Source organism: Camelus ferus, chromosome 1 (assembly GCF_009834535.1).
Source record: "Camelus ferus isolate YT-003-E chromosome 1, BCGSAC_Cfer_1.0, whole genome shotgun sequence".
Lineage (NCBI taxonomy): Eukaryota > Metazoa > Chordata > Mammalia > Artiodactyla > Camelidae > Camelus > Camelus ferus.
Genome location: NC_045696.1, coordinates 83250375 through 83276011, shown reverse-complemented (window position 1 = coordinate 83276011; position 25637 = coordinate 83250375). Strand labels below are relative to the sequence as shown.

General features: G+C 35.9%; 1 protein-coding gene and 1 long non-coding RNA gene across 3 annotated transcripts in view; one reads left to right on the top strand and one right to left on the bottom strand.

Annotated features, from left to right (window-relative positions):
- Positions 1-25637, top strand: part of LOC102518431 (EGF-like and EMI domain-containing protein 1) — a 497761-nt gene that overhangs the window by 310619 nt on the left and 161505 nt on the right. The window lies entirely within an intron of this gene.
- LOC116665335 lies at positions 562-23672 on the bottom strand. Its single transcript, XR_004321908.1, has 3 exons — positions 23540-23672; positions 6492-6496; positions 562-572 (listed from the first exon to the last, which is right to left on the bottom strand). It is a non-coding gene; the product is annotated as an uncharacterized LOC116665335 (long non-coding RNA).

The following is a 25637-nucleotide window of genomic DNA, read 5'->3' as shown; positions in this document are numbered from 1 at the left end:
ATCACACAGTGGAGCTATTTTTTTGGAGCTACTTGGAAAAAGTGATATAAAAACAGCATAGGGTTGGAAGGACATAGCTCAAGCGCTAGAGCACATGCTTAGCATGCACAACGTACTGGGTTCAACATCCAGTACCTCCTTTAAAAATGAATAAGCAAACTTAACTACCCCCACCCCCCCGCCAATAAACAAAACAAAACAAACAAACTGCATAGAGAATTTGAATTAAAGGCAATTATGCTTGGGAGTTTACCTTACTAGTAAGTGTTATTTTCGCAGAACAAACACACAATCCTTTAAAAACAAAAATGCGCATGCTAAATTGGGCCAAATGCATCTAGAGAAAGATGTGAGTAAAATGGAAGCACTTCTAATTTTGCTTTTTTAGTCTGTGCTGTGGCCACCTCTGTTCAGTATTTGCTCCATTCCTGAAAGCAGTATTAGCGATCCCTAAAATCCAATAATCACAGACTAAATGGATCATGTGATTTTAGAATCGAAGTATATTTTAGGAAAATGATCAGATATAAGGATTCAAATTCACAAATTTGTTTTAAGGTAGAAATCAATAGCTTATTTGTGCAGCTAATTTAACAGATCTTTTATGTGTTTGCATTTCTATTATATGTTTTTTGTCCTACAACCAGAAATGCAACACTTTTCTTGCAAACATGATATTTAATTCTTGAAGAGACTGCAGTATGTCATTACAGATGGATTGATAGCCTTGATGATATCATTGAACTCTTGTCATGCCTAACCTAGAAGACTTGCTATATGTCAGGCAATTTTTGTCATTCATCTTGCTTTTGAAAGGCCAAATTTATTTGCAACCTTGAATGACATTGGACACATGAAACAGCCTGAAACCTATCATGCAGTGAGTATTTTATAAAACTGCAATTTTAAATCCTAAGTATTAACTTGGTTTTCAGAACCATCCTCAAAGCCAATGACTTTCAAAAGTTTTTACTTATGAACACTGATTTTTCAGTTGATAAAAATAATATTATATTTTAATTTTTTTCTGAGTACTGGAGGTCACCAAATATGTACTGTGCTTTCTTATTTACTTATTAGAGAAAAGTAAAAAACAGAATTGGAAATAAATGTTTATTTTTTTATTTATTGATGTCAATATGTAACTGACTACTGAACAAACACTAGTAATGAAATCTATCTTTTGGTTGGATTATTCAGCCAATTAAAAAAAAAATCTCAGATTGTACATGAATACAATAGGGTTGCATCAAAATGGTGTTTTAAGAGGAAAAAGCAAAGTTGTTTTTGAGTTTTCTGTGTGTAGAGCAAGAAATATGGTATTTGTTACTATAAATTTATAATTCTATCCATATCAAAATGGAATTCATGTTCAATACAAATTAAACAAAAAATTGAGTGCTTTCTGTGATCAAGGCTTGAATTCTCAAGTATATCATAATAAAAGCACATGTTTAGTTAATAACAACAATAACAACAACAACAACAACACTATTTAAAGGGCTTATTTTAATCTAGAAACTGTTAAGTATTTTAAATGCATTATATAATTTAATCCTCACAATAGCTGTAAAAAGTAATTACTTTTTTCCCTTGCTGTATAGATAACAAAATTAACTATGAAGTCAGCATCCAATATTTCATAAAGGAGTTAGTTTACTCCTGTGCTCATTTGTGCCCTGGCAGATCAAGACTAAAGCTTGATAGAAAGCACCATTACATTTGGAGTCGGGACCTGCCCAGGGAACTCAAATGCTTGTTACATGTAGTTGTCCTTAAAGGGTCTCCACTTAAGCCCTGACAGGAGATTCTGGATATAGACAGTGTGACATTCTCTCCTTTCATCAAATCTTCAGTACATAAGCATGGGTCTGGTTTTCACGAGAATATGTGATCTCCTGCATACCTTCTGCGGAGGGTATTCTAGAATGCTATCCTTATCATTTGAATGTGAAGATTTCTCCAGAGATCAGAAGCATTCACATGCATTGCCGCTTTCTCAACTATGGAGCATGCAACTTGTTGGATGATATAGCCTTGGCCACGGGAAATGGACTGAATAAAATGCCAACATTCTGTATCACTGAGCAGCTTTAAGCTCTTTACAAAGCAGCTTAACAAGCAAAATCTTAAAGATTACTCGTCATTTTTAAAAAGCACACTACATATTCTAAAATTCAAGTGAACACAATGAAGTGATATAATGGTGCACCACGGCAGAGAGCATGTAAAAGGGAAAGGAAGCCTTTTAGCCTTAACTTAGCAAATATGTTTTTTGCACTTATTGTGCTGTTTTTCTGAAAGTATGCTCACTGCAAAAAATCTGGGAAGCAGGCAGGTGCAGAGCAACAAAACAGAAACTATCCACAATCACTTCATTTAAAGATAAGCACTTCTAGTGTATTTGAGTATGCCCTTGCATTTAAAAAAATGTTTGACAGGTAAGCAAATATGTGGGATTACCATTATATATGCATGTGTAAGTATACACACCCTTAGTCTTGACATTTGCAAAGGTAAATAAATCTTCTCCTGGAATATGATTGTTAATTATTTTATGGTGGTCTTTGATTGATATGTATTATAATTTGCATACTACTATTTGATACTTAGTTTCTATTTTACCTCCTCTGGTATTAAAAATACATAAAACATAATGGGCACTTGTCATTATCTCCTTAGTGTCTATTCTTGAAAGTAGAATTGCTGGGTGGAAAAGTCTATGTGTATTCTGATTTTTGTAGACACGTGAATCTCAGAAACTATTTCTTAGTTTGTGCTCTTAGTAGCAAAGTATGGTACAAACCTTTCATCACACCCTTATAGTCCTTGCACAGTAGCATTGATTTTAATCTTTGTAAACCTGATAGAGAATTAGTATTAACTTTATTTTCATTTTAATTTCTTTGATTAACAATTAGGTTCAAATATTTAACATTTATTGGATATTCGTATTTCTGATTTTTTTCCAATTGATTTCATGTCATAAGACCAAATTTCTGTTTGGGAGAGTTTACCTTTTCCTTTTGATTTATTGCTAACTTTTTATATATTAATGATTTCTGCCTTTTTTGCCTTTTACGTGTCGATGTTGTTTGCTTTATTTGTTATTTGTCTTTTAATTTTGGTCTCTCAGAGTGGGAGATTTTAAAGTTTATGAAACAATCTATTAGCTTCTTTCATTTATGTTTTTTACTACTGGTGTTATTTTAGAGACAAAAACATTAAACATATTTGTAAAATATCTTTAGCTGTTTCTTTTTTTTTTTTTCTTGCTACTCAAATTCTTCTTGAGCAGAAGAAAGAGATTTAAGTCCTTTTAATGTTATTTTTATATATTAATCATTTTGACCAACAGAACCTTTAATTGTCTTTTATTTCTTAACTCTTGCTAATGTATAGGTCTCATCTTATCAGTTTGATTATGAGTTTTCTGAAGGGCCAAGTTTAGTTTGACATTTGTTACTTTGTGCACAACTGTTAGCATTTAAGGTAAATAGACACATGTGGAAAGGGGTCCTTTCACATGATATTTATTATCTTCATATTTCAGCATCAAAACTAGGTATCTTCAGTGACAGTTTTCTTTCATATTATCTCCCAGAGATATATTTATTCACATTCTTTAGAAGTAAAAGACCTTGCCTTCAACTCCCCTGTAATCAGATGCTAACAGTCTAGGGAAGGGATTTTCAAATATTTTTAGTAGCAAAAATAAGCACTTTATTCAAACAGACTTTAAGTCGAGAGCTTCCCGATATAAAATCAATGAAAGCAGTTTTTCGCTTCTTGAGTTAGAGGTGATCAGCTAGGGGTGGGGGGTCCTTCTCTTCATCCAGCCTCTCCATGTCTATCCTGATCTTCCCTGAGAGAGATCTGTGAATTTGGGATTAGGGATTTGAAGCCACGTCTTTCAGACTAGGAAGGGTAAAGCCAGATGCCTTCAGAGCCAGTCAAATAAAATAAACGAGATTGCTCAGCGAGAAGGAATAGATTATGGGAAAGACTGTGGTGAACTGGGAAAACACTTAGAAAGGATGGGTTTGGTCCAAAAGCATAAATTATTCTCCAAAGCCCTGTTCAGAGCTATGCAAACCAGCATTATTTTCCTTTTAAAAATTCTAGATTTATTTCAGGTAAAACCAGGTAGAGGCAATTTGGGCCATATTGATTTAGCTTTCAATTGAAGTAATTTTGCCATCATATGCTGCTCCATTAGGTCTCACCTTTTAAAAGTACAGGTCAATATTAGTCAAAAATTGATGTAGAACATGTTGGCATTTTTGGAAAAACCTCTGTTGAAGACTTTGTCATTGTTTCATCCAATGATTCTTATGTTCAAATTTCCATAAGAGTTTAATGCCAGCAAAAATCTGTCCCTCCTCAAAAACAAATATTTCCTTTCGAACAGTCACTGAAAATTATGTAATCCATGGTTTTATTCTTTTTTTTACTGTCTGTTAGACATCTCAGACTTATTTTTTAAAGTAATGATGGCACAGGTAATATTACAACCCAAACTAAAACTTTAAAAGACATAACTCTACCACTGTTAGGTCAAATTGATAAAGGATAAAGAATGTGCGGCGAGAGGATGGCTGTATTCCAGGTCTCAGTTGAATCCCTTGGATGTGCCCCACTAGCCAAGTGTTGGTCCTTGGCTTTGCGCAGGAGAGAATTCAAGAGTGAGCCATGGTTGAGTAAAGGGGGATTTATTCAGTGAGATACATACTCCATAGACAGAGTGCAGGCTGTTTTAGAAGGGAAGAGAAAAGCCAAAAGGTGTGGGGGCTAAGTGCTCAGTTTAAAAGGTATATACTTTATAGGCAGAGTGTGGGCCATCTCCGAAGGTGAGGGAGGGAAAGGCCTGGGTCATGGTGGGGGGGGGGGGTGTTTAAAGTAGTTACACAATCCATAGACAGAGTGCAGTCCAACAGACTCAGCCGGGAGAGCGGCCATGAGGCTCAGTGTTGCTAGTATTTTATGGGCTCAGTAACTTCATATGCTAACAGTGGGAGGATTATTCCAACTACTTTGAGGAAGGGGTTGGGAATTCCTAGGAACTGGGTCATCACCCACCCTTTGACCTTTTATGGTCAACCCTAAGACTGGCATGGCGCCTGTGGGAGTACCATTTAGCGTGCAGCTGTATTTCAATGAGTGTATATTAACCAATTTACTCAAGCTCAAGGTCTGCTGGGAGTTGAATTTTACACCGTCTTGATGTATCATGCTTTTAGTGACTGTGCCCTGCCCCCTTCCCTCCTGTCTCAAGATTATTTACTTTTTAAATCTTTCTAAGCTTTCTCCATAAGAATAGATGGCTTCTATAGTTGCAACTAAAACATAGAAACAATGCAACTAACAGTTTTCCATATTGCTTTCCAGCCATCACAATTACAACTTGTAAGGACTGCATTAAAGCGCTCCATTTAATTTACTTAATTATTTCCATGTTGATGAACATTTAAGTTGTAATAAATGTTTTGCTTAATATATATATGACTTTCAGGATTTTTTTAATGGCCATACCTTTTTGCTTATTCAACATTATGTTAGTGATTCCATCAGTTCCTTATAAGGTCTGCATGATATTATGTATGAAAAGGTGTCTAACACAGTCAAATTCCATTGGAATATATTTTTGGATGAATTCTTAAGAGTGGAATCACAGGACCCTTGATATCTAACCTATTCCAACATATCTCCTTTTTTGTTTTCCAGCAAATTAAGCTTTAGAGAATAATATCCAAACTTGTATGTAAACTTGTACCCAAATATTCTTTAGGAAGTCACTGTTCACGGGCCTTTCTCTCTGTAATAGACTGCAACACGAAGCTCAGGACCTATTTAGAGTCTTGTCCTCTTTGTTAATCATTTCATGAATTCCTGGCTTACTGGCTGAGTCAAGCTGTAAGAAAAATAAACAAGCACATAATATCTCAGTTAACGGAGTTTTCTTTGGACTAAAATAAGGAAAAGTAAGGAGGATCAAGAAACAGTGTAAATAGGCATTCTTTTACTGGCTACAATGATCTAAATAGTAGCAGACCAATACTCTTGCCGAGAACAACTAGAAAAGTTTCATGTAACATAAAAAGAAAAATCAGTCATCTGCAGGTATCAGAGAATATCATGGCATCCAGGAACATCAGTGAGGATTTTCCCCTTGCGGGACTGATTCATAAGTGACGTAGTAGGAAATGCCGGAAGATAAGAAAACTGCTGCTAATAAGAAGAAAAGGGCAATCATCATTCTCACTGGGCTGGGAAGGTGTGAATTGGAATTCAGAGCCATCATGGAAGCCAAAGTTTCAGGAATCAAGCTACTGGAGAGAGGGAATACCAGAGTCGAGTAACAGAAAAGCCACGGCAAGGATGTGATCAGAAAAAAAAAGTATTATAAAGATTATTAATTAGAAACTGGAGATACAGTATTAAGAAGGGTTAAGAGAATGTTAAAGAATATAGGAATAGCAGATGTAGGGAACAGCCACTATGTCTAGGAGAGTACCCAAGAAAGGAACAAACTTAGAAGCATTCTTCCAATCTTCCACCAAGTTGAAATTCAGAGCTCATTGAAGAACTTGTAGCATAAAAGTTTGCCAAGGGGCTGCTGCCCAGGGATGGTGGGCAGGAACCTGCCCACTGGGGTAGCAGTGAGACTCACTGGGAAGCTGCCTGCTGGAGCATGGGTGAGACCCGCTGGCGGGGTTGCTGCTTGCTGACAGACAAGCTTCCCACTGACAAGGAAGCACCGTGCTGGCAGCCACAGTGAACATACCTGCAAAACGGAAAGCACTGGAACCAAACTGATAAGTCCTTTCTCTTGCAGTGTTTCTCCAGTGACCTCTATTAAGAAGGCTTACCATTGTACCAGCTGGCAAAGCAGAAAGGTTTACAGAGTGCAGTTTCAATATCATAAAGAAAGTAAATAAAGAATGGATTTATAAAAATGAGAAAATTGATGACAAGATGGAAAATTTCACTTAAGACGTAGAATTTATAAAAAGAATCAACTGTATATAGTAGAAATGAAAAAGAAAATAACTTTAGTGGGGAAAGCAGTAGATGGAATTAATGGTATTTCATAAACAGTTGTTTGTAGAATTAATAACCTGAAAGACAGATTAGTGGACTATATCTAGGTGAAAGCAAACAAAGAAAAAAAAGGTAATAAATCAAAACAGAAAGTAGCATAAGATGAATGATGTAGAGGTCAAAGGTCTCAGAAACGTGTATTATGCAATACTAGAAAGAGGAGAGGGAAATGAGCAAAAGCAGTATTTGAACATATAATGGTGAGAACAGTTTCTCCAAAACTGAATGAGAGACATTAAATCACAGAATTGTGCTGCGTCACAAACTCCAAGGAGGGAAAACTACAAAAAAAAAAAAAAAAAAAAGAAAAAGAAAAAGAAAAGCCCACACACTTTAAAGCATATCATAGTAAAACATACCAGAAACAGGACAAAAAGAAAATGTTAAAAGCAGACAGAGAAAAACAATCATATTACATTCAAAAGGAAATGTAAATGATACTGGAATGTCATGTTTGAAGTGCTCACAGAGAAGAACTGTCAAGCTACAATTCTATTCTACTGAAGATAGTTTTCAAAACTGAAGGTATGATACATGGGGAAGAGGCAAGTATGTGCAGATGAGTTCCAAATCATTTATGCATAGACCCCGCCCTTGAAGAGGGAGAAGTATAACTCCACTCCTTAAATGTCAGCTGTGCATAATGACTTTATTCCAAGGAGTACAGTATAGAAAGGGGGAAGAATGAGAGTAAACTTAAGAGTAAAAACACCTGCCAAACACTATGTTAGCCTGGGGCTCAAGGTCGACATCAGCAGGGCTAAGTCATATGCTGATAGTACGTACCCTTGATAGGATGTCACGAAAATGGCACTTCTGTGGTCTTCCTCCTCAGAACACATAATCCCAGTCTAATAATAAGATAAATATCTTAAAAATCCAAATTGAGAGACATCCTATAAAATGCCTGACTAGTACTTCTCAAAAGCGTCAAGGTTATCAAAAGCGAGGGAAGTCTGAGAGAGTGTCACAGCCAAGAGGAACCTAAACATGACAACTAAATACACTGTGATCCCCTGGGAAGGGAAAACTAAGAAAGTCTGAATAAAGTATGGACTTTAGTTAATAATAACGTATCAATATTGGCTCATTAATTATAACAAATGTACCATACTATTGCAAGGTATTTATAAGAGTGGAATATGGAATAAATGGGATATATGGAAACTCTGTACTATCTTTGCAACTTTTCTGTAAATCTAAAAATGTTCTAAAATTTTTAAAGTTTATTTTTAAATTATGGTGAAAAATGTTATTTCCTAACAAATAAAATCTGAAAAAAATTGTTGCTAGCAGATCCCTGTGAAAAGAAACACTAAACGCAGTTTTCATGCAGAGAAAACGTTGGTTGAAAAAGAAGCTCATAAATCCAGGAAGCAATGATGAATACCAGAAAAGGCAAATGTGGATAAAGCTAAATTGTTAATTGACTATATAAAATAATAACAATAAAGACTTATGAGTTCTAAATATCTGAAGTTAAAATGCATGATAACGATAATATAAAAAGCAGGAAAAGCATACAGAGAATTAAAGTATAAGTTTCTAGCATTGTCAGGGAAGTGGCTGAAGTACTAATTTATATAAGAGTTTAATAATAGATGTCATAATATCTAGAGTAACCACTAAAAGAATAATAAAGGAGTCTATGCTGACAACCTAATAAAGAGTGCACATAGAACACTAAAAATAATACATTTAAAAGGATGTAAAAGTGAAAGGTAAAAGTAACATAAAATATAAGGAAATTTAGAAATATAATAAAATGTTAAATTTAATCCAAATATGTTAGTAATTACATTAAATGTCAATGATACAATACGACAGTTTAGAGATGTTAGAATGTTTGAATTAACACATATAGATATAGATACATGTATATAGTTTCTCAAATATATGAATACAAAAAAGGGTAAAAGTAAAATTTAGAAAATGAAATGTCATACAAACACAAACCAAAAGAAAACTGACATAACTACTAATATCATAAAACCTCAATTTTCTTGCAAGATGTTTGATCCTGTCCACACTGTCCGTAAGCATATTAGGTCCATGCCAGATGGTTTTGGACAAGACCAAGTATCTGGGACCTTTCACCAAGTACCAGATGTCTAATGGAAGTTATGGACAGGACCAAATATCAAGAATTTTTGGGCATAGACAAAATGACTTAGGGACATTTTAGACAGGGCCATATTTGCTAACCTCTCAAGTTTACTGAAAGAAAAGTAGCTAGATATAAAGAGGAACCTTTTATGACAACAAAGGGTTAATCTTTTGGAAGTTGTGGCAATTCTAAACTTGTATGCCACTCAGCACTTGAAAATATATAGAACAAAAATTGCAGTTATTAAAGGACAAATTTAAAATCAGAGAGAATTTACTATGCCTCTCTCACTAACTGATACATAACAAGTGCGTAAAAATTTTTCAAGGATATAAAGATATGAGAAACATGAAAACATGGAAAGTGCAGGAAAAAAATCCTTTTCATGAATACAGTCACAAAAATCCTAAACAAACTATTAGCTAACTGAATCCAGGAATATTGAAAAAGTGCAGTGTATCATTACTGGCTTTATTTCAGGGGTGCAGAAAATTCATTGTTATTCATCACATTAGCAGGATTAACAAGGAAAACCATATAATTATCCTTACAGATTCAGAAAAGGCAGTAAATAAAACAACACCTATTTATGAAACAAATACTTAGGAAACTAGAAGTAGAAAGAAACATTCTTAATCTGATAAGGCTAATCTATTAAAAAAAACAAACCTACAGAACACATCATACCTACAGTGAAATGTTAAAAACTATCCTTTCAAATTCAGAGCGATACAAGCATAATCACTGCCACCATTTCTATTTAACATTCTATTTGACCCACTAGTAAAAGAAGCAATATTTTAAGCACTGGGCAAAAGGACAAAATATTTGAACAAGCACTTCAAGAAGATATTATCCAAATGGCCAATAAATGAAAAAAGGTGCTTAACCTAATTAATCATCAGGAATATGCAAATTAAAATCACAATGTGATACTATTATACACTCCCCAGAAGAGATAAAACAAAAAACAAAACAAAACAGAACAGAATATCCCAAACATTGGCAAGGGTGAGTAGCATCTGTTCTCTAATACACCTCTGGTGGGAGTGTAAATTAGAATAACCTCTTTAGAAGACTGTTTGGCTGTAACTGCTAAAGCAGGACTTATACATTTTAACCCAACTCCAGTCCTAGATACATTACCCAACAGAAATGTATATATAAGTTCATTGAAGGCATGTATAAGAATGTTCATAGCAACATTCTTTACAATAACTGAAAATAGCTTAAGTCCCATCAGCTGTCAAATGGATAAATAAAAAGTGTGGTATATTCATACGTATGAATAATATGCAGGAATAAGAATGAACAAACTACAAGTCCAGTCTCATAATCTCATAAACAGAATATTTGACAAAAGAAGCCTGACACACAAAAATGCGCATTTGATGATGATTCTACTTATATGTAGTTCAAAAAGGCAAAGCTAATTGATAGCGTTAAAGATTGGGATGGTGGTTACCTTCAGCTAAGCAGGGTGCCAACCATGGTCTGTTTCTTGGGGTTTCATTGCTATATCTTATTTCTGAAACCTCATCAAACTCTATCCTTAAGACTTATATATTTTTTCATGTGTATGATTCATGTCCATGAAAAATTAACTAAAAACAAACTAAAGCATTCTCAACAGTGCACAGCACTTCTATTCAGTTGAGGTGCCCTGTGGCTCACTCTGCCTGGTACCTCGTCATCTCTCAGCATCAGCTCTCTGCACTCCTGGTTCCCCAGTTATGGGGACTCAGCTCCTCTTTGTCAGTGTTTCTACTTTGTCAGCTTCTTCGGCTGTTCCCGACTAACTCACTCTCCCTCCCTCTCTGTCTCTCTCTTCTTCACTCTCCCATCCTCACTTGCCCCTTCCCACTTCCTCTCTGTCCTCTCCACCTTGTCTCTCTCCAGCCGCACTCATCTCAGGAAACAAATACTATTGTTGGCTAGTAGCATGCAGTAGAAGTGGCTACTTTGAGCAGAACAGGCCACTCACTGTCAAACCTACAGTTGGGTGGGAATGTCTCTCAGTTGGAAGCTGGATGGGGGTGTACATAAAACTGAGTCCTATCTGTAAAGATGCTTTGTGGCCACAGGTTAAAAAGTGGGCTGTGGACTCATCCAGCATATGGATGCAACCAAATCACACTTCTGCTTAGTCCTGAACCCCAGCTGGATTTTAACCATTGGAAACCATGAAACTACCCTTTTACATTTCTCACACTTTCTTGCACAATGCCAAATATATAGTGGTTCGTGCTCAGTAATTATTTACCTGAGAAGCCAGTGACCACATATTTAATGGATAAAAAGGTGATCTGGTGATCTGACTTCTATTTCACCACTCTTTTTTCAATCTTACCCTCAGATGATGACTCGGATGTGGAATTTGTGGATCTGTACCGTAAGCCCCCAAATTCCAAATTCCTTAAGACTAGGCAACTCCTTAGTCTACTATTAAAAAATATTTCAAAACCAAAGATTATGACCTGTCTTTTTCTTTTTCTTCAAAATTAGAGTGTGTTAGCTCTAATTAGAATAAGATTGTATAGTTTTATCTTGTTTCATCTGAGGTCAAAAAAATGATGTCACTCTGGGATGGTACATTTTTAGGAACACCAATGAAGTCTTTCTGTATTTAGTTCTAGGAAGCTAATTCTGTTTACATATTCAATTGCAGATATAAATGAGTGCACCATTGACAATGGTAGCTGTCAGGACCAATGCTGTAATACAATTGGCAGTTATTACTGCAAGTGTTAAGCTGGCCAGAAGCTGGAGGAAGATGGCAGAGGATGTGAAGGTAACAGTTAGGACTGTCTGCTCCCTGATAAGGAAAGAGAGAACATCTCTGTAATGCAAAGGAGGGAGTTTGTCTTTGATCCAGAGCCAGTTGAAGTGCCTGTGCTGAATGTTGTCAAGAGCAGAGATCTTCCTCTCATGTCTAGATTACAAAATTGTAACCCTAAGAACACTTCAAGTAGCTTATTATAGGAAACATATGATTATACGCTGGTTTGGTTGTGTCACGTTCTGATTATGGAATTTCAATCGTTCATTTAAATCCCTGGTTAAAGCACGTATTTTCGAAAGCATTTTGCTTAATTCTAAAGTGAAAAAGGTGCTTATCATAAAATGCTCACATGATGTTACAATAGAAATGGAGGGGCACAAAACTAACCGCAGGAATAAAAGTCTTGGTGTAGAATTAGCTTCTTTTTTTTTTTTTTTTTTTGACAAACTTCCATTTTCTGTCTCCCTTTTAAATGAATTCCTTCCTTCCTTTATTTATTAATTCATCATTTTGTTCAGTTGACAATCACTGAGTTGCTGTTCTGTATCAGGCATTATTCCATGCTCTGGGGATATAAAAATTAATGAGAAATAAATTCTGCCCTGAAGGAGCTCACTGATTAGAGGCAAAGATTGAAACATAAGCCGAAACTTTACAGAACAGTGTTTGAAGGCATTATAGAATGAGGTTAAGTGCATTGGGTTCAAAGAGACCTGGATTTGAGTCTCAGCTCTGTCACTTACAATTTATGTAACCTTGGCCATGCTACTTAATCTTGCTAAGACTCTTTCCTCATCTGTAAAATTTAGGATAATGGTAGTTCCTAAAACCACAAGGAAGTTGCTGTGGGAGTTAAATAAGATAATGCATCTAAAGCATTTAGCAGAGTGGGTGGTTTATAGTAGGTATTCAAATGATAGCTATGAATTATACTTTCATTTATGACCTCAGCTATTTCCTATATTGGGAATGTAATTGGGACCAGAGACTTCCTTTTCTTCTTCTCTAAAAGGGGAGATACCCAAACTAAATTGATCCCCTATACCATGCCTTACAACTGTCCTTTCTGACTTTTTTCCCTATCTAGTCATACTATTAAAATGCTTGAGCATTTTATGTATTCAGGCTTTTTCTTAGCTCACACAGAAATGCATTTATTCTAACTATGTCTTCCCATTGACCTTACAAAATCACACATTTTTTTTCCCCTGACAATGTCTATTCCTAACGGAACATATGTGAATAAGTTGGTGGGAGAAAACAAAACGAACAAAAGACATCCAACTGAAGGTGTCTGGGGCTGGGGCTGTGGGTTTGGTTAGGACTGCCAAGACAAGAGAGGTAGTCGACATGAGTAGGTTGGAGAACTTATCAGATTCTCAGGAAGCAGGGTGGCTCAGTCTTGTCCAGAAAGGCTCTGGCAGGCAGCAATAGGAAGGGCTCCAAACAGACAACCAGATGTTCAAAGGCAACTGCATTTGGGCCTTTCTGAGACAGGTTTCACCTGAGGCAGGGTCCTCTGTCTGTTAAGGGTATAAATTTATAAAGGCAAGCCCTAAATTCACCCAGCCTTTTTTTCACTCAAGTGAGATCATCTTTATTTCCAACGAGATTGTTTGGCATTGGTGTTTTCAGTATCCATTCAGTGTCAGAGAACCAGAGTCATCAAGACCTCCCTGGTGTCCAGATGACCACTGAAGATAGCACGGTCTGCCTGGTGAGAATATTATTTTCCCAACCCCTCCTTTGCCTGACAGGCAGCCGTCTCTTTGTTTCTTTTTGGCAGAAGTTGTGACCATTATTATAGAAACATTTCGGGTGCCCAGCACATCAAGCCAGTGTTAGGTTTGATAATTATTGTTACTATTTTTATAATAACTATTAGGCTGGTAAGGCATGTTAGACTTTATATCTGCTAGTTCACTTATATACAGTTATCTCATATTTTAATTGAAATTACTCTTCATATAAACATTGACATACTTAGAGAAGTGATGTCTATGCTCTCATTTAACTGATACCCATTTGTGTAAACTGAGTAAGAGTAAGATCAGTATTTGAGTGAATCAAGAATTTAACACTGAGTGAACATTGACTTCCTACTTAACGAGGTGGAGAACCGGGGATGGTAGTATGGGGTGGGGCCACTCACCTCTCCCAGACTCATACTTAGCATATTTTTCATTTCTTTAAATGGCCATTTTGTAGACATGGTGATGCTAGAGATACATCTTGCTTAACTGTTGAACATGCAATGATCTCAGATTTGTTTGTATACATAATTCAATAAGAATAATAGAGGTCATTTTGAAATTAAATGCATTGTAAAGCCACTGGAAATGAGTATTTCAATTCATGTGAGTGCACTAATGAGTCATTCACATTTATTTACTGGATGCTAACAGTAAAGGTCAGTTGGTTTCAAAGACCCCTGTGTTGAATGTCACAGACATAGAATTAAACAATTATTTGAAAAGACTTTTTCTTTGCATTAATATAAATTGGATTTTAACTTATTTGAATTTGCTTTTTAAAATAAAGATCAAAATTTTAGTAGATCTTTATTGTTAAAATTATATTAAAATACTATTAAAGTGTTTATTAAAATACATCTAGAGTCCGCCTTTCAGTGGAACTGAAACGTTTGTAAACGGCCTTGTTAGCTAATCTTGGTTTTTAACCTTTTCTCTAAAGAGCTATAAACTTGTGGAGGAGTCTTCTGATTAGCTCAGTTAGATGAGTATCCTCTTCCTTCAAGCATATCACTGAACCTAACGCGTGGTTTCTAATTCATTCTTCGGGTAGATGATTATAATGTGTTAATTAAAGAGGGGAGTGACTGCATACCCTTGGGCACTGTGAGAGTATGTATGTATTGAAAGGACATAAGGTTTTTCTTCTCTAATTTGTTAACGTGGGTTATAATATGTATAGCTTTTCAAATATGAAACCATCTTTGCATTTCAGGAAAAAAAAAAAACAAAACTCCTAACTGGATTTTATCACTTTATTTGCTATTAAATCCAATTTGCTATTATTTTGTTTATTATTTTTGCATCCATACCCATGAGTGAAATAGGCCAGTAATTTGTGTTTCTTACATGTTTTTATGGAAGCAGTTCTCAACTGGAGGGATTTTGTCCCCCAGAGACATTTGGCAACGTCTGAAGACATTGATTTTCACAACTGAGTGGAGAAAGTGCTGTTGGCATCTAGTGGTAGAGGCCAGGATACTCCTAAACTTCTTCTTCTGTTACTCTGATTGTCTTTATGTTGGACCCTCTCATTCTCTCTCATATGCTGCTTTCTTTGACTCTCTTTAGAACATAAGCTCAATCTTACTGTGTTTCAAATATCAACAATTTAACTTCACATTTTTAGAAGTCTCATTTTTCTCAAATCTCTAAGTTCCTTTCTGTTGTATGCTCATTTTTATAATTGTATCCTTTTCTTTTAATATTTCACACATAGCCATTCTGTATTCTTTGATTCCAACACCTAAGGTCCTCATGGGGGAGTCTAAATCTGTTGTTTCTTATTTCCAGGCCCTTAGTCAGACTCTCTGTCCTTTGATGTTGTATATACCTCTAACATGACACTTCTCATGGGCACAATATTTATTTACACATTTGTACTGTCTTTTAGATTGGGAATATCTCCTGGATAAGGGCAATGTCTTACCACTGTTTCATACCCACCTCGCAGGTGTCTAGTACCTAGCAGAATTCCATAAATGCTTTCTGAATGGATGAATAGGTGGATGAATACATATCCTTCCATTCAGACATAAAAGCATGCAAGCCTACGGTCAGTACACCTTTTATTCATTTTCTTATGTACAAATTTTAGTCCTGTTGGCTTTGTCATTTAAAGTCTGACTAGTTATGCCATTTGGTTATCTGTAAGTCTTTGTGCAAATATTTACTGATAACAGGTCTGTTTCGTTTGAAAGGGCAAATCACATTTTTACTTCTGGAGGGCAAATCAGTGTTAGCGTAGTTTGAGCTTCCTGAGGTTTCTCCACGCAGCTGGTCTCAGTTACTGGTCAGCAACATAGCTGCTGTGATTGTTTGATCGTGGTAGTGCCATAGAATCAAGGAATTTTTCCTAAATGAAAAGGTAAATACGTTCATTTGTGTCCTTTTAAAGATGCCACATATGAGTGATATCATAGGGATAAAAGGGATGGGGAGGGATACATTGGGAGCTTGGGATTTGCAGATACACACTGCTATCTATAAAACAGATAAACAGCAAGGTCCTCCTGTATAGCACAGGGAACTATATTCAATATCTTGCAATAGCTTATACTGAAAAAAATATGAAAAGAAATACATATATAAATGTATACCTGAATCACTATTCTGTACACCAGAAACTAAGACAACATTGTAAATTGACTAAACTTCTATTTAAAAACATAATAATAACAAATAAATACATAAATCCCAGCTTAAAACTCACTTCATCCAAGAAAACTTTCTGGACTTTTCCAGTCTCTCCAGTCCAGCAAAATAAATAAAACTTGCTTCCATTATGTTTACCAAAAATATAAATAAATAAATGAAATGGTAATTAACATTACTGTACGTTTTAATAAGTGAAGTTACAAGGTAATGAACATTGGACAGTTGGGATAAAGTCTTCCATTTGGAAGAAATAAATGAACATAAAGGTATATTGTTTAATGACTTGGCTGTTAAAACATCTAAGAGTAATTTGATAATATTTTTAGCCAGTTTTTCCCTGAAACACATTAGAAATGATAACGTGAATAAACAATGTAACTCAGCAAGCCATTGTTGTCTATATGGAATTATAGAATTTGGGGCTAATGAAGGCTTCTATAGATGGAATCGTATGGAAATTAAATGATTTGAACAAGTTTGAAATGCAGATTGGTGGACAAAGTGACACTAGGAACCAAGCTTTCTTACTTCCCCTTGATGAGATTGACAGGTAGCATGAACTGAGAACAGAGCACATTAATCAGAACTGTGGCATCACAGTGCTACAGGGGCCCAGAGACCCTCAACCCACAGAGGCCATGGTCTACAGAGGTGGAAAATTAAGACCTGAAGAAATTGACTGATTTCCTCCAGTTCCCAGACAATTTATTTAGAGAGCTACGAAGTGAATCAAGTTCTTTTCCCAATTGCCATTCTTCCCAATTGACTGATCAATGTGGTCAGTAAATATTTATTGGGTAACTACTAACTAAATGCCCAGCACTATGTAGGGCAATCTGAGAGTGCTGGAGTCATGCAAAATATGGGCTCTGCTATCATAGGGTTTCAGTGTCATTAAGCATCTAGACTGAAATTACTGCGTAATATTTTAAATGAAAGTATGAGTAATTATATTATATGCTTTGAGCATTCACCCAGGTCGGCTCCTTGCCCCCAAGCAGCGCTGTGTCTAAAACCAGCCAGTGGTTTATCCTCGTATTAGAGATCTCCGAGGGGGGAGGTCCTGCAGCTCTTTTCCACAGTCAGTTTAATAACCCTTGCTATCAGGAAAGCCTTTCTTATGTGCAATCTACATGCCTTCTGCTGAAGTTTAAGCCTTTTTGATTTTATTTTCTTCTTAGCTCAGAAAGACTTAACTAATCAGAATCCTCCTTTATGCTAGTTCTTTCCATACTTATAGCTCACTTCTGTGCCCTCCTCAACAAAGTACAAACACTGTTGGGATGCTACATAAATGAAGAACTATTTGAGAAAAGTCTTACACAGTCTATCCTCATACACTTAAGAAAAACTTACCTTTTTTGAATTTACTGAGACACATTTATAATATGGAATTCATTATCTTTAAGAAGCGTGAGCCACTTAAGATTCTTGGGATTTATTATATTTGACACTTAAATGTATGCAAAGTTCTCTTTTTCTTCATCCGTCCATCCGTCCATCCATCCACTCAGCAAACATGTCTGACCGATACGTTGTGGACCATGCTGAACAAAGAGCACACACTTTGGGTTTGAATATTGACTCTGACATTTACTAACTGTGAGGCTTAGGGTAATTTACTTAATATCTATGGGCTGTCCCTTCTTCATCTGTAAAACCCAGAATAACAGTCTCTAACCTGACATAGACTGAGAGATTAAATGAGATGTCTGAAACTATCTCGGTGGTGGGAAAGCCTCCTTTCCCCTACTTCATAACCACGTGAAGAGGGATGTTTATTAGGGTAACAATCCTGACATCTCTTTCCCCCCTTCCTCTCTCCCTTCTTCCCAGGGGAGGAGGAGCTAATTACCTCATCAACAAGTTTGGGGAAAGAAATTGTTTAGAGAAAGAAACTGTAGAGTTCGGCCCACCTTCCTGTCTCCTCTTTAGGACCTGCAAATGCCTGCAGGAAATGCGCCTGCTGGTCTGCTCTCTGTGATGTATATTTAGCCAGGTCAGGACCCCATGTGGGAAAGACAGGTTTTCCAGCTACACCTGTGACCAGGTAGCAGCATTGGCCAAATTCTGCATACATTTTTAAGAAACCCTGAAATCCTTTTCTCCAATTTCAACTTCAACAAAAATAAAGCTGATATTTTGTCTACATCTGCCTACTTGGGATTAAATCTCAATTAATTCAAAAGTCAGGCAGGGAAGGCACACTTGTTATCATAGCCTTTCGCATACTAACACCTTGCCTTTGCTTAATGCATAATACATGCTCAAGAAATTTTCCTTCTTTTCCTCATTTTTTAATTTCCTCCTATGCTATATGTTGCTGCAGATAAAAATATGTGTAAAGTTATCTTTCTCTCTCCAAGGAGCTTCCAGTTCAATAAAGGAGATAAGATGGATACACAAACAGCTTTAGTGTAAGATAGCAGAGGTAAATATATGGCAGGCACAGGCCAAGTGCGGTGGGAATTAACCAGAGAAAGAGATAAACCCACCGTGGAATCGAAACGGACTGCAAGGAACAGGGACAGACACTAATCATTCAGTCCCGGACTGAACAGCCCTCCTTCCATTTCTTTAACTTCCTTCAGAACTCTCCTGTTGGGGTGCTTCTTAACACCACCGGTCCTGCTGTCACTCTCCCTTAAGCCTCTTTGACACTGGAGGCATCTGAGATGTGAGCCGCAGAGCTGCCACTCCACACCGTGACGATCCTTTGTAGAAACTCTGAGTGTATCCTTAAGGATCTGTGTCTTTTCATCTAGAGAGAAAACATATTCTTCACATCTGAAACTCTGCTATGAAAGTGGAAATCCACTTTATCTCTTTTTAAGTTAATCTTTTAACTAAAGCCCATCATTTCTGCCCTAGTAATTCAGAGTAATCATTTCAACACCCGAGCTTTCAGCTAATACTTATTATAGTCAAAAGTGTATTTGGAAGTCAGACAAGCTGGAAGAGACTATAACTGATAGAGATTCTCCAAGCTGAGCTTGGCTCACTTTCCAAGTTTTATTAGAGACATACGGATTTGCAGCATAGCTCTTTAGGTGGTGCCAAAAGAGGGAGACCAGAAAAACAGGCCCCCAGAGTATATGGCTGACAAGCAAAACATCTCTTGCTGGGTCCTCTTGTTGGTAATACTCCAGGACAAAAATTAACTACAGGTAAACCTACTGCCTCAGTAGCCCTTGCCACTTGCAAAGACAATGAAACAGAACAGCTGATCAGGGCAGTGGCTGCATGGGCGTGTCTGTGAGTGATGGGCACAAGAGACCTTCTTTCCAAAGCGTGGCTCATGATCCTTAAACTTTACTGTATACCAGGATGCACATAACATACATTCATTATTCTTAAGAATGAAACCTTTTCATTTCATTCACAATTATTTTGCGTTTTTCTATTTAGTCCTCTTAAAAATGAGCTGATCTTTTTGAAAGATGTTTTTGTTCCACTTTTATTTTTTCCAAGAAAAATTCCCCAACTGAGGCACCCTACCTGAAGTTCTCAGATTTGTGTTTTCTCTCTAGATATTTTTTAGATTATGGAATCATGCCTACCAAAGGATAAGTATGACCCTGCATTCAAAAGAGTGATCTTTTGAGACTTCTGAAATGTAGAGGGTTGGTTCTTACCTTTGCAAGACCCGTATTATTTTCTGTTACTATCATAAAAATGTAATGGATAACTGATTTTTTAATTTTCTTGCTATAAGAAATTCTCTATCAATTTCTAAATAATGGAGACTTTTTTTTTCTTTCAATAAGGAATCATTAAGGAGGACTCTGAATACATATACACATATACATACATACATACATATATATTCTTAGGGGTACCCTACATATATATGTACATGTCTATATAGACGTAGATATATTATATATTTTATCAAGAAATAAGCCAGTTAAAATTGACTCATTGTTTTGCTATTGGCTTTCATGTGTCCATATTTTTAGTGACCTTAGCTGAAGACCAGAACTTCCTCAATATAGGGTCTCATAGAATTAAAACTGCTCATTTCTGAAAATAAACTGTGTACCTTAGTTCATAATTTCAAATTAAGTTTTAGTTTTTATTATTCATTCTAGTTTTCCATTTGTTAACAAGCCAAGTCTGCACTTCTTTGATAAAACTAATATCAACATAAAAGGACATCACTCATTTTATTTATTGTGGATACACTTGATGGATATATTCCACATGCATTGCCAGTAAAACCAAGCAGAAGATGGGAGGATGCACATTTCTTTGTATTTTCTCTTTATCTCTTCTATACAAGTGTCTCATTGGTGATAGTATATCCTTAAGAACAGTAAATACTACCAATATGCCAAGTGCTTCATGCTGTTACAAACATAAGCGTTTATATATTTTACCATTCCCCGTAGGTAGGAAAGATATATTTAAAAGAATCATATCTGAGGATTTTTCTATACAGCATTGCTCTCTTTTTACCAAGGGGTCTGGTCGGCCTCTGGCATTGTATAAAAGCATACACTTCTGTGATTTTTTATCAAAATACTCAGGGTAATTGATCATAAGTTAATTGTTATTTGCAGTCTGTCTAGCAGACTGAGAAAAGCAGTTCGATTTCTCTAAAACCCTTTGATAACTCCCTAATCACAGACCACCTGACAGTGCTAAGAGGTGCTTCTCATCACAGGAGACCTTCACCTCCCAGCTGCATACCTGTGATGGGGAAAGACGTCAGCCCTGGTTGGTCTGAGTTTGTCACTGGGTCCTATAGTCCCAGTGGGTCCATTTCTGGGTTGGGATGGAGAACAGCAGAACCAAGATGCCTCAGGCTTCCCTCTATGTGGGTGTGAGGTCAGGGGCAGGAAGGAAGAGAAACAAGAATAATCCTTGAAAAGGATGCATTTTTACATATGTTTTATATTGTAATTAAGTACATGTTTCTCAGTTATAAATTTCTCTAGTTCCGACAAGCCTACAGATGTGTGACACTTCAAATGTTGCAGCATTCCCAGCAATAGCACAAACCATCCAGTGGAGTCATGAAAAAAAAAAAGTATTTTCTCTGCCTCATGTATATTTCATATTTTTTGAGCATGACCAAAATGACCCATGCTAATTCATCAAAAAATGTTGACAATACTAAGGGAAAAAAAGTGGTTATAAATTGCTTTTCACTGATGAGAGAAAAAGCTGGTTTAAAATAGTTTGTTATGTATCTTTGTGCAAGGTAACTGTAAGCTTTTGCATTTAAATCAGTGATTAGAAAAGATGGGGTGTCTGTAAAGTTCAAGGGACTAAAAGACCTAAACGAGTTATCTATTTATTTTATATAATTCCTTATATTTTAAATAATCATTACATTTTGGAGGCTTGACTGAGCACTGGAAACATATTAAAACTGCAGCTGAGAAAATTAGTTTAATGGTAATTCATTAGATGCTGTCCTTATTAATAGTGAACTGATTTAATCCCTATTAAGAGCCCTAAGGCACGAGAAAGCAAAATAGCTATGTAAAATCTTAGTGTTCTCAACAGTCAGAAGACACCACAGTTCAGTGTTTCTCAAACTATAATGTACTTAGATCTTGCCAAAATGCAGTTCTCTTTCAGCCTGACAATCTGAATTTCTAACAGGCTCCCAGGGTATAGACCGTAGACCACCCTGAGCTGAACAGCCTTTTGTTAGCTTTTTCTCTCAGTTCATTTGTCAGATAATTATTTAAGCCCTGGCTAATTAAAGCCATAGCAAGGGGTTACAAAATGGTGTGATAACCTGCTATTCTCAACATTTTAAACACATTAAAAAAAAGACAATTTTATTAAGATGTAATTCACATACCCTACAATTCATCCTTTAAAATGTACCATTCAAAGATTTTTATTTTTTATTTTATTTTTTACTGAATGAAAGATTTTTTTAATTATACAGTGCTTTATAATTTTCAAAAGTTCCACACACATGATTTCATATAATCCCTGTGTTGTACAGTACATCCTTGAGCCTACCTTACACCCAGTAGTTTGTATCTCCACCTCCCTCACCCCTACATTGCCCACCTTCCCACCACTGGTAACCACTAGTTTGTTTTCTGTATCTGTTAATCTGCTTCTTTTTTGTTACACTCACTAGTTTGTTATATTTTTTTAGATTCCACATATAAATGGATACCATATAGTATTTGTCTTTCTCTGCCTGACTATTTCACTTAGCACAGTGCCCTACAAGTCCATCCATGGTGCTGCAAATGGCAAAATTTCACTTCTTTTTATGGCTGAGTAGTATTCCATTATATACATACCACATCTTTTTTAGCTATTTATCTATCGATGGACACTTAGGTTGCTTCCATACCTTGGCAATTATAAATAGCACTGCAATGAACATTGGGGTGCATATATCTTTTCAAATTAGTGTTTTTGTTTTTGGACATATATTAGGGGTAGAATTACTGGGTCATATCTGACTTGTACTTTTAGTTTTTTTGAGAAACCCTCATGCTGTTTTCCACAGGGGCTGCACCAATTTACACTTCTACCAACAGTGTATAAGGGTTCCCCTTTCTTCACATCCTCGCCAACATTTGATATTTGTGTTCTTTTTGATAATAGTCATTCTGACAGGTGTGAGGTGATGTTTCATTGTGGTTTTAATTTTCATTTTCCTTGTGATTTGCGATATTGAGCATCTTTTCATACACTTGTTGACCACTTGCGTTTCCTCTTGGGGAAAATATCTATTCAGTTCTTCTGTCCATTTTTTAATCAAGTTGTTTGTTTTTTTGTTGTTGAGTTGTATGAGCTGTTTATATATGTTGGATATTAACCCCTTACTGGTAAATATTTTCTCCCACTCAGTAGGCTGTCTTTTTGCTTTGTTGATGGTTTCCTTTGGACAGCTACTTGTAAAAGAATGAAATTAGAACATTCTCTAACACCATATACAAAAAGAAACTCAAAGTGGGTTAAGGACCTAAATGTAAGACTGGATACTATAAAACTTCTAGAGGTAAACATAGGCAGAGCACTCTTTGACATAAATCACAGCAATATTTTTAAAAATTTGTCTCTTAAAGCAAAGGAAACAAGAGCAAAAATAAACAAATGGGATCTAATTAAGCACAATGATTTTTTAATGCATTCACAAAAATATACAATCATTACCACAGTTGATTTTAGAACATTTTTATCACATCAAAAAGAAAACCTGTCCCCTTTAGTATCATCTCCTTATCTCCCCCTGTTCCTCTCTATACCTAAGCAACCACAAATCTACTCTTTGGCTCTATAGATTTCCCTATTTTGGACATTTATATGAATGGAATCATACAATATATTTTTTTGATGACTGGCTTCTTTCATTTAGTGTAATGTCTTTAAGATTCATCCATATTATAATATGTGTCAGAATTTTCTTCTTTTTTAAGGCTGAATAATCTTCCATTTTATGGGTATACCACATTTGTTTATCCATTTGTCAACTGATGGACATTTTTGGGTTGTCTCCACCTTTGGGCTATTATGAATAATGCTGCTGTCAACATTCATGGGCAAGTTTTTGTGTACATATTTTCACTTATCTTGAGTATATACCTAGGAATGGGATCACTGGGTAACTCTGTGTATATATTTTGGGAGCTTTTAATTTAAAGAAATAAATAAGATTTAGAAATATAACTACTTATGTGGGTATGCATATAGATAGATATATATTAGGCAATTGGCTTCATGAGAAGAGTTCCATGGTTAAATAATTTTGGGGAACACTGCATACAAAGCTCTCTTAAAGAAACCTAGGCAAAAGAAGAACCATTTAATTTTGTTTAACCCACTTTCCCAAACATGTTAGAAAGCTTATTTGGAAATCTTTGAAAGTGAAATAGTTACATCTCAAGGATGTAGTATTTTGTAGAATGCATTTTGAGAAATCACTTAATTCTATGTTGTGGATATAGAAGAACTATTGGATGAGGCAAAGAGTATATTCAGGGAACTTGTGAATGATTTGTTTGGGCTAGACAGCAGATGGCTTCAATTCAAGAAGTACATTCTGTAAGTACATGGGAAGGGGTATGGTTTTCAATGGGAGATATTTGAACAGAGAAATAATAGGATGAAACTGTGATTTCTAAATGTTGTTCTGGCCATGATATGGAGAATGATGCTGAAAGACAAAAAGATATAGAAATGTTAGGGAGACCATTGAAATGGCCCAGCTCTTGACATTCATAAGATGCATAAAGAAACAGGAACCAGTAAGCTCTGATGACATACTGGACCCAAGGAAGAAGGGAAATGCCAAAGTCTTTGTAAATAAGGTGATAAATAGTATGGAATAAAGTATAAATAGCAGACATGCCACATGCAATATGATAGAAAAAGTACTGAACAGAACCATGACATTCCAACCAGATGTATTAGACTATCTGTATAAAAATGTCTACCATTATAAGAACATCCAACCCTTTTCTTTTTCATTTCTCACTTGAAATTCTGTCCTTGATTTCTGTGTGTGACCTGCCATAGGCTTTGATATTGCCATCCGGCAGAGCCTGCTCATTGTCTTCATTATGGGCCTAGGCTGTTTTAATGCTGATTCCTATTTTTCTTCATTAAACATAAGTTAAGTCAATTTCAAATTAATGAGAGGTAAGATTAAAGATGAAAACTTCCCCTGAATGTTATCAATTATGTTGTTGGGCACACTACTGAGCACTGCTCAAGTCTGGTTGTATGTACGTTCTCTTTTTGAAGAGGTGACCTGCCTTCACTTTGGTTCCTGTTGTTCTACTTACTGTTTTCCTTTTGTTGGATGTCAGTGGAAAATGGAACTGCCAGATGGTTTGCCACAAGTGAGCAACAACATTAAAAAAAAACAAAAAACTCTTCATATACAAACAAGTTAGCAAACAAAAAAGAATGTTAGCTTAAAAAAAAAAAAACTTTTGCCTAAAACACAAAAACACAGGCAGAATCTTAGGGTGTTAATTATATACCTTTATTTATATCAAGAGGAGTATGAAAATTATGGGTGATAGTTCTTAAATTAGGTAGATTTATAAGTCTCTGAGAGCTGTGCATTGTCAGTGCACAACGTGCAGATAGTCCTGTGGCCAGCATTTTTTCTGCAGTTATAGCTGTTTCAGCCTCCATTCATTTTGCAAAGTGCTACTCTCCAATATCAGTAAAGATTCGCCCTTGTGGCTCACATGAGTATGAAAATCACTAATGTGGACATCAGGAAACCACTTCGATAACCACT